This window comes from Phoca vitulina, unplaced genomic scaffold, assembly GCF_004348235.1.
Source record: "Phoca vitulina isolate PV1807 unplaced genomic scaffold, GSC_HSeal_1.0 scaffold25, whole genome shotgun sequence".
Taxonomy (NCBI): Eukaryota; Metazoa; Chordata; class Mammalia; order Carnivora; family Phocidae; genus Phoca; species Phoca vitulina.
Window position 1 is genome coordinate 29,300,218 of NW_022589728.1, and position 17,158 is coordinate 29,317,375.

At 40.3% G+C, this 17,158-nt stretch overlaps 2 long non-coding RNA genes across 3 annotated transcripts in view; both read right to left on the reverse strand.

The window, feature by feature from the left end:
- Window positions 1-396: 396 nt before the first annotated feature.
- LOC116642916 lies at window positions 397-15,561 on the reverse strand. Its single transcript, XR_004301434.1, has 3 exons — window positions 15,454-15,561; window positions 1,416-1,460; window positions 397-977 (listed from the first exon to the last, which is right to left on the reverse strand). It is a non-coding gene; the product is annotated as an uncharacterized LOC116642916 (long non-coding RNA).
- A 237-nt stretch (window positions 15,562-15,798) lies between these two features.
- Window positions 15,799-17,158, reverse strand: part of LOC116642915 — a 61,719-nt gene continuing 60,359 nt past the window's right edge. For both annotated transcript variants that reach the window (XR_004301433.1, XR_004301432.1), the window contains one exon: window positions 15,799-16,105. This is a non-coding gene — a long non-coding RNA (uncharacterized LOC116642915). The remainder of the gene's footprint in view (window positions 16,106-17,158) is intronic.

Consider the following 17,158-nt stretch of genomic DNA (forward strand, 5'->3'; position numbering starts at 1 on the left):
AACACCCGCATGAGGACTTTGCTTACCCTCCCTCCACCACTCTATCTCCAAGAGATCCCTTCTATATCTTATTTTGTTCTATAGAAAATTAAAAAGTACAATTCCTGTATCAGAATTATTTTCATAAGTGTATTCTATAGGCTGATATGGAAATCTGGAAGAGACCCAGAATTTCATTTTTTTACAAAATAGAGTAGACTCTAGACTCCAGAAGGCAAATGGTTTGGCTTTAGAAATGTAGTTTTAGGGCGCCTGGGTGGCTCAGTTGTTAAGCATCTGCCTTCGACTTAGGTCATGATCCCAGGGTCCTGGGATCGAGCCCCGCATCGGACTCCCTGCTCCGCGGGAAGCCTGCTTCTCCCTCTCCCACTCCCCCTGCTTGTGTTCCCTCTCTCGCTGTGTCTCTCTCTGTCAAATAAATTAATAAAATCTTAAAAAAAAAAAAAAGAAATGTAGTTTTAGTTGCAGTCCAGGAGCCTTAAGGGGGGGAGAAAAGAGTCAACAAAAAAAAAACCATGAAGATTCTACATAAAAATGCAGATCTGTGGTAAGTTACAGCCTGTACTCTCCCTTCTGAAGCAGCTCCCTCTCTTCTGCTCCATGCTGTCCTTGTCCCACATAGAGGCTGTGGCTTTTAATGGAGATGGTGTGTCCTGGAGCAGTCTTGACAATGTCTCTGAGGAGTTATTTTATTTTTGTTAGTGTCGTCTCTTTCATTTATGGTTGTAGAGAATGTAAATTAGGATTAAAGACAAGAGGGAGGAGGCCTTGAGCCCATATGGCTCACAGAACATGGTCTGGTTAGGTCTGCTTTGTTTTATAAATATGTAATCAAACTGGATTTCTGGTCACTGGTGTGCTTCCTCCAGAATTTTCTGGAACCACACATTACCTTTCCATCTTCTCCTCTGATAATTTTTCAGAAGCCAAGCCCAGCAGGCCCACCAGTTCTCAATGAAGGAGCTATTTCTATGAGGCTAAGCAAAATTTCTGGTTAAAATGAAACACTTACGTCTGCTCACTCAGCTGTATCACTTCAAAGAGAAAAACAAATAAAACCCAGCTTCCTGTCATCTCCCAGCATTAAAGGAAGACAAACTACAATTGCTTTCCATTTTGACTAGAAGCAAAACTACAGATGAATAACATGATAGATCAAAAAGCCAAACAAACTTAAGTAACCTCTTCATCAGCAAAAGTCAACTAGTTAAAGAGTGAAAACCTCCCACACTGATACCTTCTCTACCTCCCAAAGAAGAAAAAAAGGAAGAGAAACTCTTTTCTAAACATAACCTAAATAAAACCTTGTAAATTATAACCCAATACTATACCTAAACTATTGAAATCTGCAAGTACTTTTCAACTATTTACAAGGAATAAAAAAGAAACGACTAAAATAATAGAATTGTACTCACCATGGAAGCTTCTCCTTTTCTAGAGATGAATTCTCCTCCTGCCACCTGACAGAAGTTTTGACTATTAGTGACCAAAATGGGGACTTTTCAGGTACTCTGAGACAGTCATCACTCTACCTGAACTTTTTCCATCCTGTTTTGGGGCAGGATTCATTGGCTCACTCATTCATTTATTCACCATGTACTCATTCATTCATGCAGTGTCTACCCTCTGTCCACAAATATTGTTAAAGGGCCACATGGAAACATTATACATTATACTTTTATGGTTGTTGCTTTTTTTAAAGAAAGATTTTATGTATTTATTTGAGAGAGAGAGCAGCAGACTCCCCGCAGAGCAGGGAGCCTGATGCAGGGCTCGATCTCAGGACTCCGGGATCATGACCTGAGCTGAAGGCAGATGCTTAACCAACTGAGCTACCCAGGCACCCCATATGGTTGTTGCTTTTTGATGATGCCAACATTTGATCACTTTGTAGAGCAATAGCATTCTTTCAAAAATTTCCAACCCCATCCTCACCCCTCAAGGTAAGAATAGAAGCTTTTCATAAGAAGACAACCATGTTCCAATTCCTGGTCTTTTAGAATATAAGTAGAAGGATGTCAAGAAGAGCTGTGGAAACACTTTGATGACAATTACATTAATCAGATCACCAAAGATCATGGGCAAGCCATACCTTCTACCCTCAGCATCCTTACCTATAGAAGAGTTTAGAGTACGGACGCCTGGGTGGCTCAGTTGGTTAAACACCTGCCTTTGGCTCAGGTCATGATCCTGGGGTCCTGGGATTGAGCCACGTCAGGCTCCCTGCTCAGTGGGGAGTCTGCTTCTCCCTCTCCCTCTGCTGCTCCCCCCCTTCTCCTGCTCATGTGTACTCTCTCTCTCTCTCTCAAATAAATAAATAATTCTTAAATAGAGTTTAGAGGGTGCCTGGGTGGCTCAGTCATTAAGCGGCTGCCTTCGGCTCAGGTCATGATCCCAGGGTCCTGGGATCGAGCCCCGCATCGGGCTCCCTGCTCAGCGGGAAGCCTGCTTCTCCCTCTCCCACTCCCCCTACTTGTGTTCCCTCTCTCACTGTCTCTCTCTTTGTCAAATAAATAAATGAATAATCTTTAAAAAAAAAAAAGAGTTTAGAGTAATTAAGGTTTTTAAATGTGTGGTCTATGGGCTCGAAACTACTTGGGGTCCTTTTTTAAAAAAAATGTACATTCCTGGGCTCTATCCCTAGAGCCTGCTAAAAAATAATTTCTGGGACTGGAGTCCCCAAATCTGCTCTTAAAACAGGCACCCCAAAGAGATTATCATATGCTGCAAAGTTGACAACCATTGAACTAATGATCTCTAAGGTCATTTCTAGTTCTAAAGGTCATGACCAAGGTCTGCCATGTAGCAGAAACACTGCCTCTGAGAGGGTGAGACTTTATTGAGGTGGGGGGATGTTGGGGTAGGGAGATAATTTTGGAAAATAGAACTTTACAAATTATACAGTTGAGTATACATAGAAAAATTATATAAAAACAAGTGTGACATTTACCCCTCAGAGAAGTAAAAACAATATTATTTTGAAACGAATACTTCTAGTATGTTTTGTAATGGCAAAAGATACTAAGAATAACCATGTTAATTATAAAATGTGTGGTTGATAATTAAGCTATAATTAGAAAGAGAATAAGAAAATAAATTCCAGATGCCTCTATTTCATGAAGCAGCACAATGACACTTAAGCAAGCGCTGTTCAACTTAAGTTGGAGATGACAAGGGTTTGCCACAGAATGGAGTAAATATTTCTGGTAGAATGTCTTTAATCATCATTCTGCTGGTGGATTATACTTCATTGCTGATAGAAGGAAAACAAACTGAAGGATCTTAGCATAACTGAGGAAACATAACATTTGGATTTACAGTTAACGGTGATTGTTTGGAAACTGTCATTTATTCAGCTGTTTTTGAGAGCTGCTGAAATAAAAAGCATATTTCTGGGTCAGGAAAATCACAAAAAGGAAAACATTTTAAAATCCAATAAATCCTGTCAGTAAGTAAACCAACCTCTCTAGGCTGGAAGTAGCCGTACACATTCACCGGAATTTTCAGTCTCTCCCAGGAATATAATTAATTATTGAAGGAGCCGGGTTGGATGGGTTGGATGATGTTCTCAAAACAGACACAGGGAATTCCGGCCATAGCAACACTTTAGGCCACGCCCATTACCTCTTGCCCTGACCTAAAAATTAATTTTGAAAATATATGTGTCCTTCTAAGTTTCTGTGTGATGGTCCTCTGGAGGGGTCTAACCTTATTACATCTGCAAACCTGTAGGTCTGTTAGAGCTCCCAGGGCCTCCTGACAAATGCAGAGTTTATATAAGTATTGTCCACCTACACCTCAGTGAGCACTGCATCCTGTCTGGTGACACCATAGCTATCAACCTGTGGGATGCGCTGCCCAGTACTTTCGTAAATAACGCCATGCATCCCAATCCGTATTGTTGTGTGGAAAAACCATGTGCAGCCCAGATTTCAACCACTTTGTCCCACTGTCTGCTTAAGAACATTGTTTGCTTATAGCACCATTAAAGATAACAAGAATACAGGTCTCATTCAATTATTTAAAACTGATCTGTAGGCAACTTCCTCTCCACATCCCCTTTGCGTTAAGTCATTCTGCATTTCTGTTGCTCTCCTCAATCCATGCCCTCTTTGGATCAGATCAGCAGCTATCTCTTACCTGCCTAACTGCTACCTGTCTTTCAGTTCTCAGCTTAAACATCACTTCCTTCAGGAGGTTTGCTTGATTATACACTAGCTTAAGTCCCCTTCAAGATCACTCATAGATCTCCATACTTCCCCTATCAGTACTTTTTATTTGTTACCACTTGAGTAATCGTCTGTCTTCCCCAATAAATTATAAACTTGATGGAGTCAAGGACTGGATCTCTCTTCTTTCCTGTTGTATCCAAGGCACTAGAAGGGTGCCCAGTATTCCATAGGAACTCAACAAATGCTTCTTAAATAAATAAATGGATTATATTACATATCACATTGCTATAATAATTTGTCTAATAGGCCTTTCTTGGAGAGGACTGTTCTACTCATAGTTGCATGACTAGCACTTAGTACAATGCCCATACCTAGTAGGCAGTTAATAAATATAAGTTGAATGAATGAGCTGCAATCAGCAAATCAGAACAGCTGTATCTTTTTACTGAGCTCGTGTGGGCATCTTTGACTCATTCACATTACAGTCCTCAGTTCATCTGCCTAGGACTGTAGACCCACAGTTAATATAGATATGTTATTGTCAATAGAAATATGTTTCTCCCACTGGAAATATAAGCAAGAACATAAATTGGTCCAAGTTTGGTTTCCTCTCTTATTCTTCAAGCATTATGAGAGTGATACTAAATTATATGTTAATCTCTGTCCAAAAAGGAGTGGGCAGAGAATATGCTATAAAAAGAGTATTAAAAGAGAAGGAAGAAACAGGGAACTAAGATCTTTTATATACACACATTGAGCCTAACTGTACTAAAATAGCTCTATGAGGCAGTATAATCATGCTTATTTTTGCAGAAAAGAAAAATAATGCTCAGTTGGTTGGGAAATTTGATGAAGACTGGTTGGCCACTAAATCCCATACTTTTCCAATTATAACATACTATGTAGGCGCAAAAGTTGCCTTATTACTTCAATATTCTCTTTTGTGTTGTACTTCTTCCACTTATAATTATTTTCTAAACAAATGAGTTAACAATCAGAGCCTACTATGAGCCAGGTACTAAAGCTTTAGATAAACTTCTCTTTGAAAAATTGTATGAGCTTAGTATTGTCCCCATATTATAGATGTCAAAACCGAGTCTCAGAGTTACTTTGAATATAGTTCATAAGCAGTAAGTTATAGAACAGGAATTCAAACCCTGAATTGTATGACTATAAAACCCCTGGTCTTTCCATTTTACCATGGTGAGCATTATATTTTTGTTTAACTAAATAAGGATGAAACTTCACATAATCACTCTAAAATGCCTCTGGATCTTGCCCTTGCCTTGGTTCTGGTAGGGGATAAACATTCCAGCCTATCATCTGGCACCTTCGACCTCTTCAGTGTATAAACCACGTCATCGTAGTAAGCCCTCAGCCTTTGGGGCAGAAAAAGGATGAATGGAATGGAGAAATTTTGTGCAAGTCAGTTTATATAGAATAAGTAGGAAAAGCTAAGCTATTCAGGCTGCTTTCCCATAATTTTAAGAATGGAATTTACTTTTCTTGAGATAATTTTTTAAAATTTATGTAATATATTTAAAAACAAGTTCTTTGATCCTGGAAAATATTGAATGTACCTAAATATAAGAGTGGACTTTTAAAAACATATTTTCCAAACCTGAATGCACAGTCTGATTAAAAAAAAAAAAAAAAGAGTGTAATTAAAGGATAACAAGATAGAATCTTTGCAATTGGGACTGTTCTGAAAAATCTTGGACACAGAGTGACCATGACAATCATATAGCGTTTTTCACTTTTCATTATCCTTTAAACAAGTAGTCTGCAGTTCCTAAATGTTGGCAATGCAGTGTTATGAATTTAAACGGATCACAGTAAATCATCAGAATCTGTTATTTATGTCTGAAAAAGAATTAAGTCATGCAGAAAATGCCTTATGGTGTCTTTTGAGTGCTCATGCATCAGTACACTCTATTGCCCTGAAAAACTTCTTGGAGGAGAGGCAGTGACAGATTCCTATTTGCTTCTTAGGAGAATCATAAATGTGCATCCTCTACTTTCAAGTTTATTTCCATTTGCTCAATCAATGATTCTGCTTCATTCATAAGAATCTGAGAGTAAGGAAATCAGAAGAGATGGATCTAGAAGCTGTTTGCTGCCACTTACTGGATAGCCACTCTTCTTGCCTAAACAAATGGAGAAGAACTTTTAACTATTTCTTGACAGTCATATATATGAACCTTCAAATTTCTACAAGTGTCAGAAAAATGTTAGGGACAAAATTGATAAGAAAATTACTTGTCAAAGGTTACATGTCTTCTTAAGAAAATATACACTCCTTCCTGCTATCTGCTTTATTTTTTATTTTTTGCCCAGGAGAAGAAAAGTATAGTTTATATCTAAAGTAGAATATCCAGGAAAAAAAGAGCGGATGAGTAGAATACCACATAGAGTGAGTAAAGAACTAAGAAGAACATTAGTAGTTAATTATAACTCATAGAGTGTTCCAATAGCACAAAGCTACAAAATGGGAAGTTTTTCTCAGAATGAGTATCATCTGCTGCCTTCACAAATGTTTGTACGGCTTATTTGCTTTGGTGCAAAATATTCCAATTGGGTAGTCATGTCATCTAATGCAGGTCATTTCCCCCATTCATGTAGTACCACAAATCTATTAGAAAGAAGTCTTTGAACAATGTCACGGTCAAACAGGTGTCTAATCTTTCTACTACTACATTTTTCACTCTTGATTGTGTCTCAGCTGTTACTGAAGTTTGCATACTTAAAGCTAGAAACATCAGCTCATTCAAAAATCCTACTTGGAGGGTGATTTTGGCTTGTAAAATAGTTGCAGCCTTTTGTGGACATCTGTGTAAATTTAGTCAGAATGTCTGTAGTTCTAATTCCAAGTAAAGTTTTATCAAAAAGTATTATCAGAAAAAATATAACTGAGTTGAATTAGCCCTCTATGACATAATGTTATGTATTTGAGCTGGAATCACCTTTAAAGGCAATTAATAACCCTTAGATAGTGGAGTAGGCTAGTAGTTTCTTTCTCTCATATAAATAAAGTATAGGAAGCTATTTTTGAAGTAAAGGGTAATGGTGATATTGATGATAATTAACATTATGGAGCACTTTGCATGTGCTAAGCATCTTGCAGACTGTTGCATTTATTCTGCACAACACCATGAGTAGGTAGAAGAATAGCATTTGACAGATAAAGAAACTGATACCCCAAAAGGTAGAGCAACTTTCATAGGGTACATGGCTAAGTAGGGCAGAGCTGGGACTCTTACTGACTTTGACAACAGGGCACACCTCTTAACCACTATGCTTTCTTACATCCCCAATTAACTTAGATAAGTATTAATATTCTTGGCATAATACTCTTTTGGCTACCATTTATTGATATTACAATTAATAAAAATATTAGTTTATATACTTTAAAAGATATGTATAGAATAAGCATCTATATCTCTAAGCCAGATATGTTGGGGGGGGATTTTGACTCTCAGTGGGCCACCTTCTCCACTCTCACCTCTCTCCTCACTCTCAGTATATCCCAAGAAGACTCTGTCCTGACCCCTAAGAGTACTCCTCATTCTGTGTCCCCATGGCAGCAAAGGCAACATCATCTATCTACTCAGTTGCCCAAACCAGAAACCTGGGTATCATCTGGCTTTTTCCTTCTCCCTTTCTCTCTACATAAAATCACTAAGTCTGCAATATGCTAAGTATCTCTTAAACCCATCTACCTCTCCGATAGTACCCTGACGGGGCTCCCCTCTCTTGCTACCCTCCAAACTTCTTCACTCTTCAAATTGTTCTGCCCCAGAGCTACTGCCAAGTATAATTTCATTCTTCATTCTCTCCCTTGTTTAAAAATTTTCACTGGTTCTGCATTTCTCTTGGGATCAAGTCTCTTCTCAATATGACCTTCAGCAATATGAGTCCTGCTTACCTCTCTAGTAGGAGAGACAGATAAAAACAACCCAACAAACAAATACAGGCATTTACAAGTTTCTCTAAATGATGTGAAGGAGGGGCGCCTGGGTGTTTCAGTCCCTTGAGCGTGGGACTCTTGATTTCAGCTCAAGTCGTGATCTCAAGGTCGTGGGATTGAGCCCCGTGTCAGGCTCCACGCTCAGTGGGGGAGTCTGCTGGAGATTTTCTCTCTCCCTCTGCCCCTCGCCCTGCTCACACACACTCTCTCTCTAAAATAAATAAATAAATCTTTAAAGAAAATAAATGGTGTGAAGGAAATAAACAGTTAGCTGAGATAGACACAGTGGCTGGAGGCTGTGCCACTGGGGCTCCTTTGAGAATAGGGAAACTGAAAATTTAAAGGCCGTAGGTAGGAGAGAGTAAAGCACTATCAAGGACTTGAAAAAAGTCTGCGCAGCTGGGGCAAGATGATCAGAGGAAGAGTGGTATGAGCTGAGGTTCACAGCCTTGGACCCTGGGATGGAGTCTGGATTCTATCCAAAGAGAAATGACAATCCTTTGCCAATTAAGCAGATATCCCTGCCTGCTTTGTGGAGGGTGGGGCGTTGAGCATACAATAACAGAAGCCAGTAAGGAAGAGATTGCAGAGGTCTAACAAAAAGAATGGAACCAGACTAGAGTGGTGGCAGAGGAAGGGAAGACTGCTGAGTAGATCTGTTACATTTTACAGCAGGGACTGGCGGGACCTGCCAATGATTTGAATGTGGATGTTCTGGAAAGGAAGGAATATAGGATGTCTCTAAGTTCTTGACCAAAAGTCCTAAGCGGGCCACTTTATGAAAAGGGAAGCTTGGGTGAAAAGCAGGCCTAGAATCAAAAGACTTTTTTGAACATGTTAAGTTTGAGATGTTCATGAAACAGTGAAGTGGAAGAGTCAAGGAGGCAACATGGAATCAAGATAGGTTTGGATCAGAAATTAAGAGTAGGAATATGTACCCATATAGATAGCACATGTAAACACCTCCAGCAAACTTCTCCTGACTTGCAGTCTGGGTTGGGAACCCCTTGTGTCTAGCATCGCACCCTGAACTTCTCCTCTACTGTACGGATGATTTTATCCTTTGCTGTACTAATACCATCCCACAATTAGCATGTGTCCTCCATCCAACAGTGAGCTAGTTTCATGAGGCCAGTGACTGGTCTCTATTCACTACTGTGCTCCCAATCTAGTCCTGTGAATGCTCTTCACCCAAAAAGAAAGTGGATATCCAATATTAGCCCACACTTAGTGGAAGAATAAGCTCCAAGCTCCACCTCTTGAAGGGAGGAATTTCAAAGAATCTGTAGACATGTTTTTTGTTTCTTTTTGTTTTAAGATTTTATTTATTTACTTCAGAGAGAGAGAGAGAGAGAGATTATGAGCAGGGGGAGGAGCAGAGGGAGAGGGGGAGAGAGAATCCCAGGCAGACTCTGTGCTAAGTATGGAACCCGACGTGGGGCTCAATCCCAGGACCCTAGGATCATGACAAGAGCCAAAGGCAGACGCTTAACTGACTGACCCACCCAGGTGCCCCTTGGCAAAATATTCTTTAGTTTTTGTTTGATTTGAGTTTATACAAGCAATCTCTGAGTGTGTTGAACTATGAAATTTCATCCTTAGAAAATTTTTGAGATGGCTAATTACAAACCAGATTCTCACTCTTCTCATATTTGACTGCAAGGTTATCCTTGTTTTGAGCCCAAACTTGGAATTATGAAAAACTTTATAACTAACAGAATTGTTCTTACTTCTAAATAAACATACACAAAAGAATACTCAAGAGTGATTAATTTCATTATTAGTTTACATTGATAGTTAAAATAATATTACCTGTCTGCCATCAGACTTCTAGGATAATGAAAAAAGAACCCCACCACTGAAAAAAGAATGCTTGCCAACCTTGCCATGAATAATTTTGAGTTTTAATTGTTAATTTACTTTGGTTAATTTACAATGGGCAGTAAAATGGTTAAGTGCTCTTCTTATCAATATCTATTCTTTCAAGAAAGTTTGCTGAGAAGTGGAAATATTACCGCTAGTCATGAGGTTTTTGTTTGTTCTGGGATTAGTAAGGCAAAGAGAGCCAAAGGCCACCCATAGAATGTACGTGATATTGTTATCCTAATATATCATTAAATGAAGGCTCTGCTAAGTCTTTTTTTTTTTTTTTTTTAAAGATTTTGTTTATTTATTTGACAGAGAGAGACCCAGCGAGAGAGGGAACACAAGCAGGGGGAGTGGGAGAGGGAGAAGCAGGCTTCCTGCTGAGCAGGGAGCCCAATGTGGGGCTCAATCCCAGGACCCTGGGATCATGACCTGAGCTGAAGGCAGACGCTTAACAACTGAGCCACCCAGGCACCCCATCTGCTAAATCTTTTTAAAAGAAGCTGGGAGAAGTCCCTTATTTAAATTTGCTTTCAAGAAACTATTTTACAATGTCATACATTTATTATATTTTTATCAAGGCATTTTTATCAAAGCAACAATGGAGATACAAGATCTTCATTTCGATGCTATAACTCGGGTGTTAACTTCCTGTTTTCTTCTGAAAAGAAATTATTCTTTGCTCTCCATTTTCTCTGCCATCACTGACTTTTCCTATAGTCAACTAATACTAGCATTTCCTGCTGTTGAAGAGCTGACCTGAGCTTTTCTCTTCAGTGGATAAACTGCCAGATCACAGAATATTGTCAGGTAGACATATTTTCACTGTTTAAAAAAATGATGCTCTGTGAAGGCCGCAGAGAAGAGCAAATCCAGACCCTCAACTGCTTTTGTATTGAGGGTCCAGGGGTCTCTTCCCATTAGATGGTCGTTTGCTTCCTGCTGGAGGCCCTGAAGAGGTGGGTACTCAGTGCCTCAGAAGGCAGCCGCTCCATTTTTAGACACCCATAATTATTTTATATAGAAAATTTCTCTTTAAATTGAACAATTCACCTCCCTGTTCTTTTACCTCACTGCTTCTATTCTGTCTCCCAGGGCTGTGCTGCATGATCGCACTCCTCTTCTCTGACTCAAGTGCTTCAACTATTTCTCTTTTTCTTGTTGAACAGTGTTTGTTCTTCCAGCCGTTTCTCATGTGTTAGATTTCCTAGATCCTCCCAACCCAGCTCCCTGTATCATACCTTCAGGCCCACTGTTTTTCAGACGTGATCTAAGCATTCAGGGTGGTATGGCTGAATACTGTCCCGCTGTTTTTCAATAGTGAGCTTTCAGGAATCTGTTCCCAGCTAAGAGTTTGGTCAGACAGACCCGGACCTGCCCCGAGCCCGATCACATACAGGTCCAATTCCGTGGAGGGAGGATGTCCTTACCCACACACACTGGGTGGGACGGAGGCAGTAACAGGACATGACCCAAGGCTTGTTGTGTGGAGTCAGAGGATCATGTGAGGCATTTAGCCCATAACCTGATAGACAGTAAGCATTTAGTAAATGTTAGCCATGTTTGTAATTTAAACATAGAATCCCCCTTTTCTCAACATACTGTGGGAAAGAACTGTCAATTCCTGAATCCTGAATACCAGAACACTCTGAATGTAGCTCAAATCCATATTAACTTTCAGCACCCTCACTGTACATGGCTGACTCATACTGAGATAATCAAAACTCCTCAGTCTTTTTTACATATGATTCCAGTTGACCACATCTTTCTCATCTGTCCTTGCACAGTTTTTTGGTTTTGCTGTTGTTATTCGTAGTGTGGTTTTTTTAAAAATGACTTAATCAATGCTAATATATTAAGTGTAACTGATCATCCCAACCTATAGACATCATTTTGGATTCTGTGTATTCACTGTACTTCCCAGCTGAACGGAACTACTGGAGAGTCCAGTTGCTGTTGGCATCCCTGCCACTGAGACTTTACAAGATACTGTGTATTCTTTGCCAAAAAGAACAGCTTTATTCCTAACAGCTCTTTGCCCGGCTGGCCTCGGAGCAGCTCCAAGTTCCCAGTTAGCTTCAGGCTTTCTGAGGGGTTCTAGGCTTCCGTGAATCCTCTGGTGGTTCTTCTTCCTGATGAATGCCAAACAGCGGCCCATGTGTGTTCTGGCCACTTTTCACATATTGTTTGCCCAGTAAAACTGTGGGTCATGTCAATGCCAATGAACTCTCATGTTACCATGTCCTGTGCACTAAGCACACGGGAGGTAATGGAATTGCTAGAGAAGATATGTATGAGGTTTACACAAACCCCCACCCCCTGCCCCTTGCATTAAACTTAAGACTTTCAAAACACACACTCACATCCTCCCTTTTGAGAGGACAAAATACTTACAAGTCTAAGTTTCTATCTAATTGGGTTATCTTGGACAAATTAGTGAACTTTTCTGGCCACAAGAAAATGAGGGGGTTGAATTGAGATTACCCCAGTTGCCCAAGGAGCAGAATTCTATAGTTCATTTTAATGCTGTTTCCATTGAAAAATTAGTCTTGTATTAGGGTCTCCCTAGATCTTATAGGATTATAGTATCCGTATTTTCCAGCTTTATTGTTCATCCATAGCATTGAACTAAGGATGCAAAGTGATCCATGGTGATCATAATTTCCAACACAAGCCTACAGCAAAAGTATCTTTGGGTGTCTCAACATTTTCAATTTTCTGACGCTCAATGTCACTGAGTGCTATTGAAACACATTACCCTACATCAGTCAAAACTACCTCCTCTTCCTCTCTCCCCTGCCATTGCCTGAGTTTATGCCGCTCTCTGTAATAGCCTCCTGGCTCACAGTTTTCCTGTCTGTCCTCCACAGTGCTGCCAATGCAGTCAATCAAAAATACAAATCTGATCATGAGGTTCCCTAGACCCTTCAAAGCTCCTTTAGCACTTGACACACAAAGCTCACATAATCCAGAGCCTCCAGCCTCATGTCCTGATGTCCTGCCACCTAGAAAGTACAGGTGGAACTGTTGGAAGAGAGGCTGGGACAGTGTGTAGAGGCTGACTACCTCCCATAAGAACTTAGAAGATGTTCAAAATCATTAACCATCAGGGAAATGTAAATTAAAACCACAAGGAGGGGGCCCCTGGGTGGCTCAGTCGTTAAGCGTCTGCCTTCGGCTCAGGTCATGGTCCCAGGGTCCTGGGATCGAGCCCCACATTGGGCTCCCTGCTCCGCGGGAAGCCTGCTTCTCCCTCTCTCACTCCCCCTTCTTCTGTTCCCTCTCTTGCTGTGTTTCTTTCTGTCAAATAAACAAATAAAAATCTTTAAAAATGAAAAAAAAAAAAATAAAACCACAAGGAGGTGTTAGTGTTACTACACATCTGTTACTATACAATGGCTAAAATACTAGTGACAACACTAAATGCTGATGAGGATGTGGAGAAACTGGATCACTCATACACTGTTGAAGGGTATGTACAATGGTATAACCACTCTGGAAAACAGTTTGGCAGCTTCTTAAAAAATGATACCTGCAACCATATGATAGCAATTTTAGTCTTGGGCATTTATCCCAAAGAAATGAAAACTTATGCTCACATAAAACCTATGCATGAATGTTCATAGCAGCTTCATCTGTAATAGCCCCAAACTGGAAACAGCTCAGATGTCTTTCAATGGATGACTGGTTAAACAAACTGGGGTACATCCAACATACCATGGAATACTACTCAACAGTGAAGAGGAATAAATTATTGACACACACAAAAACTTGGATGAATATCCAAAGAATTATGTTGAGTAAAAAAAGCCAAAAGGTTACATGTTATATGATTCTCTTTATGTAATATTCTTGAAATGAAAAAATTTTAGGAATAAAGAGCAGATTAGTGGTTGCCTAGAGTTAGGGAAGGAGGATGGAGGGAAGGAGGGAGGTGGGTGTGGTTAATAAAAGGGCAACAAGAGGGATCCTCGTGATGGAACTCTTCTCGATCTTGACTGTGATGGTGGACACATACAAGATGAAATTATATAGAACTACACACACATACAAACACACACACACAAAGTGAATATGAGTAAAACTGGGGAAATCTGAATAAGTTTGGAGGATTATATCAATGTCAATATCCTGGTTGTAATACTATACTATAATTTTGCAAGATATTACCATTTGGTGAAACTGGGCAAAAGGTTTACAGGATCTCTTTGTATTATTTCTTCCAACTGCATGTGAATCTACAATTATCTCAATGAAACTTTCAATTAAAAAACAGATCTCTGAAGAGAATGGACTGGAATTGAGGCCAGGAGCTGTTAGAGTGGATGCAGGGAGACCGATTATGAGGTGATTACCATGAAGATAATGATGACTTGGGCCATGTGGGTTGCTGGGGAGAGTGGCAATGGACAGGAAGATAACTGGGTTTGATGTGGACCTAGAGTCTACACCTTTGACTTTTGAAAGGAATTTTCCCAGAGAGCTTCCCAAATCCCCAAATTTGTTGTTGTTGTTGTTGTTGTTGTTATTTTAAAGATTTTATTTATTTATTTGACAGAGACAGAGATAGCGAGAGCAGGAACACAAGCAGGGGGAGTGGGAGAGGGAGAAGCAGGCTTCCCGCAGAGCAGGGAGCCCGATGTGGGACTTGATCCCAGGACCCTGGGATCATGACCCGAGCTGAAGGCAGCCACTTAATGACTGAGCCACCCAGGCGCCCCAAATCCCCAAATTTGTAAAAACCATGATAATATATAACAATGATGTTAATTTCAATAATGTATACTTAAAAATTTATTAATATTCTTTAGTTCTCTTGGCCTCAATGATACAAAAACAAGAACAAAGCCAAATTATGAGTGGAGACTGGGTACCTCATCCCTCTCCCCATCTCCTTGTGAGTGGAATCTGGTGCCAAGCCTTCCTGCTGTCCCTACCCTTACCAACCCAAACATCTACAAACCTAGCACTGTCCTCAGGACCTCACCCCTCTCCATCTTTACTTTGAATGACAAAGCGATAAGGAAGATGGCAGGGTCAGGTTTGCTTCCTATTTCCCCAGGCATCCCAGAAACGCACCATCTCACACATGCCACACCTTCTTCTCATTACATGTGTCTTCTTCCCACCCTGTGCCTGAGATTAAGCTCCATTCCTTCAAAATTATATGCTTTCTGCACAGACCTCTGAGGTACTTTTACAAGAAATGTTAAATTTCTGAATACCAAAGGTCTACTCTGCTATTGTTTCCATGTGGAGAGGACAGTGTTTTTCTCTGGTGAGATAAAATGACTTTTATCCAGAAATGTCTTCAGAGCCATGAATAATAATTTAAGATCTAAACAAGATCCTGGCCCCAAAAGATAGGAAACAATTCAAAGAAAGTGAAGTACAATTCTAAAGCAAATGTTAAAAAAAAAAAGATAAAATGATAAATACAACACTTACCTACATTTATTATATTCACCACATTAAAAATGAGGAGTACCAAGCTGTGTAGCTGGGAACTATTACAGATTATGACTGTTTTCACATCACTGGTTCACAGCGTCTTGATTTTTATTTATTTATTTTTTTTTTATTTTTTTTTTTTTTTAAAGATTTTATTTATTTATTTGACAGAGAGAGAGAGATAGGGAGAGCAGGAACACAAGCAGGGGGAGTGGGAGAGGGAGAAGCAGGCTTCCCGCGGAGCAGGGAGCCCGATGCGGGACTCGATCCCAGGACCCTGGGATCATGACCTGAGCCGAAGGCAGACGCCTAACGACTGAGCCACCCAGGCGCCCCTCACAGCGTCTTGATTTTTAGAAAAGCACTGGACATCTGGCCCTTAGTAACTCTACTGCGGCTTTCAAATATCAGGCCAGAACGGAAGGAAGTGATGAAGTCCAGAATGTTCCTGGTGAAACTAACAAGGACAGTTCAGCTACTGGAGGGTCCAAGAGGCCCCTAGTCCACTGGATTCCCAAGTGATCAGGCACAGAAGACATCAGTTGTAGAACGGCTAAGTCCTTAGGAAGTCACTGGGAAAGTTGCAAGGGTGCTGAATGATCCATTTCCACAAGCTGACAGCTGAGTTACAGCTTTAGGAGATTTGAAACTGAAAAGAAAGTTTAGAAATGAGTCAAGTGCCTGGATTCTTCAGAGTGGCATTGACTATCACCTCTGAAATGGAGTGGGAGGTGACAGAGCTACTGGGAATGAGAATCCTGTGGAGAACTATTAGAGCTAAAAGGGACCTGAGAACACAGGATAAAGCTCCAAAAAAATACATCTATTTGTTTCATGACAATTCACTATTTTATCTACTTCTTTACCTCTTGAAAAATGTACTTTTAAATTTTATTTTATTTTAGGGAGAGAGCACGCACATGCCGCTGGTGCAGGGCGGGCTGGGGGATGCAGAGCGAAAGGGAGAGAGAATCCCAAGCACAGAGGCCAATGCAGGCAGCTCCGTCTCACCACCCTGAGATCATGACCTGAGCGGAAACCAAAAGTCCGACGCCCAACCAATGAGCCACACAGGCCCCGGGGAAAATGTACTTTTAAAAAGATTTACTTTGTAGCATAATGTAGGTGAAGATACATACATAACGTTTTCACTGTTGAGGCATTTTCCTTAAAACTGCTGTTTCTTTCCCATCCTACCCCCCCTTTTTTCTCTGTATTTTTGTCCACATACAAAAAGTCATATATTTTATTTTTATTTATGTATTTATTCATTTATTTTAAACTTATCTTTTTTTTTTTTTTAAGATTTTATTTATTTATTCGACAGAGAGAGACACAGCGAGAGAGGGAACACAAGCAGGGGGAGTGGGAGAGGGAGAAGCAGGCTTCCCACGGAGCAGGGAGCCTGATGCAGGGCTCGATCCCAGGACCCTGGGATCATGACCTGAGCCAAAGGCAGACGCTTAACTGAGCCACCCAGGCGCCCCCAAAAAGTTATTTAAATATCACTTAAATTTCTAAACACTTGGTAAAATTTGAAGTAACCTTATCCTTTAACTTTAAGCTCATACTCCTTTTCTTTCTGAAGCCTTCCTAAGAGACAGTGTCCTCCCCTCTGTGTCCCACTCCTTCGTCTCTTAGATAGTAAATATCTGCTTCCTCACCCGACCCCCCCTTTTGTTCATAGTGGAAAGTGTGAGGG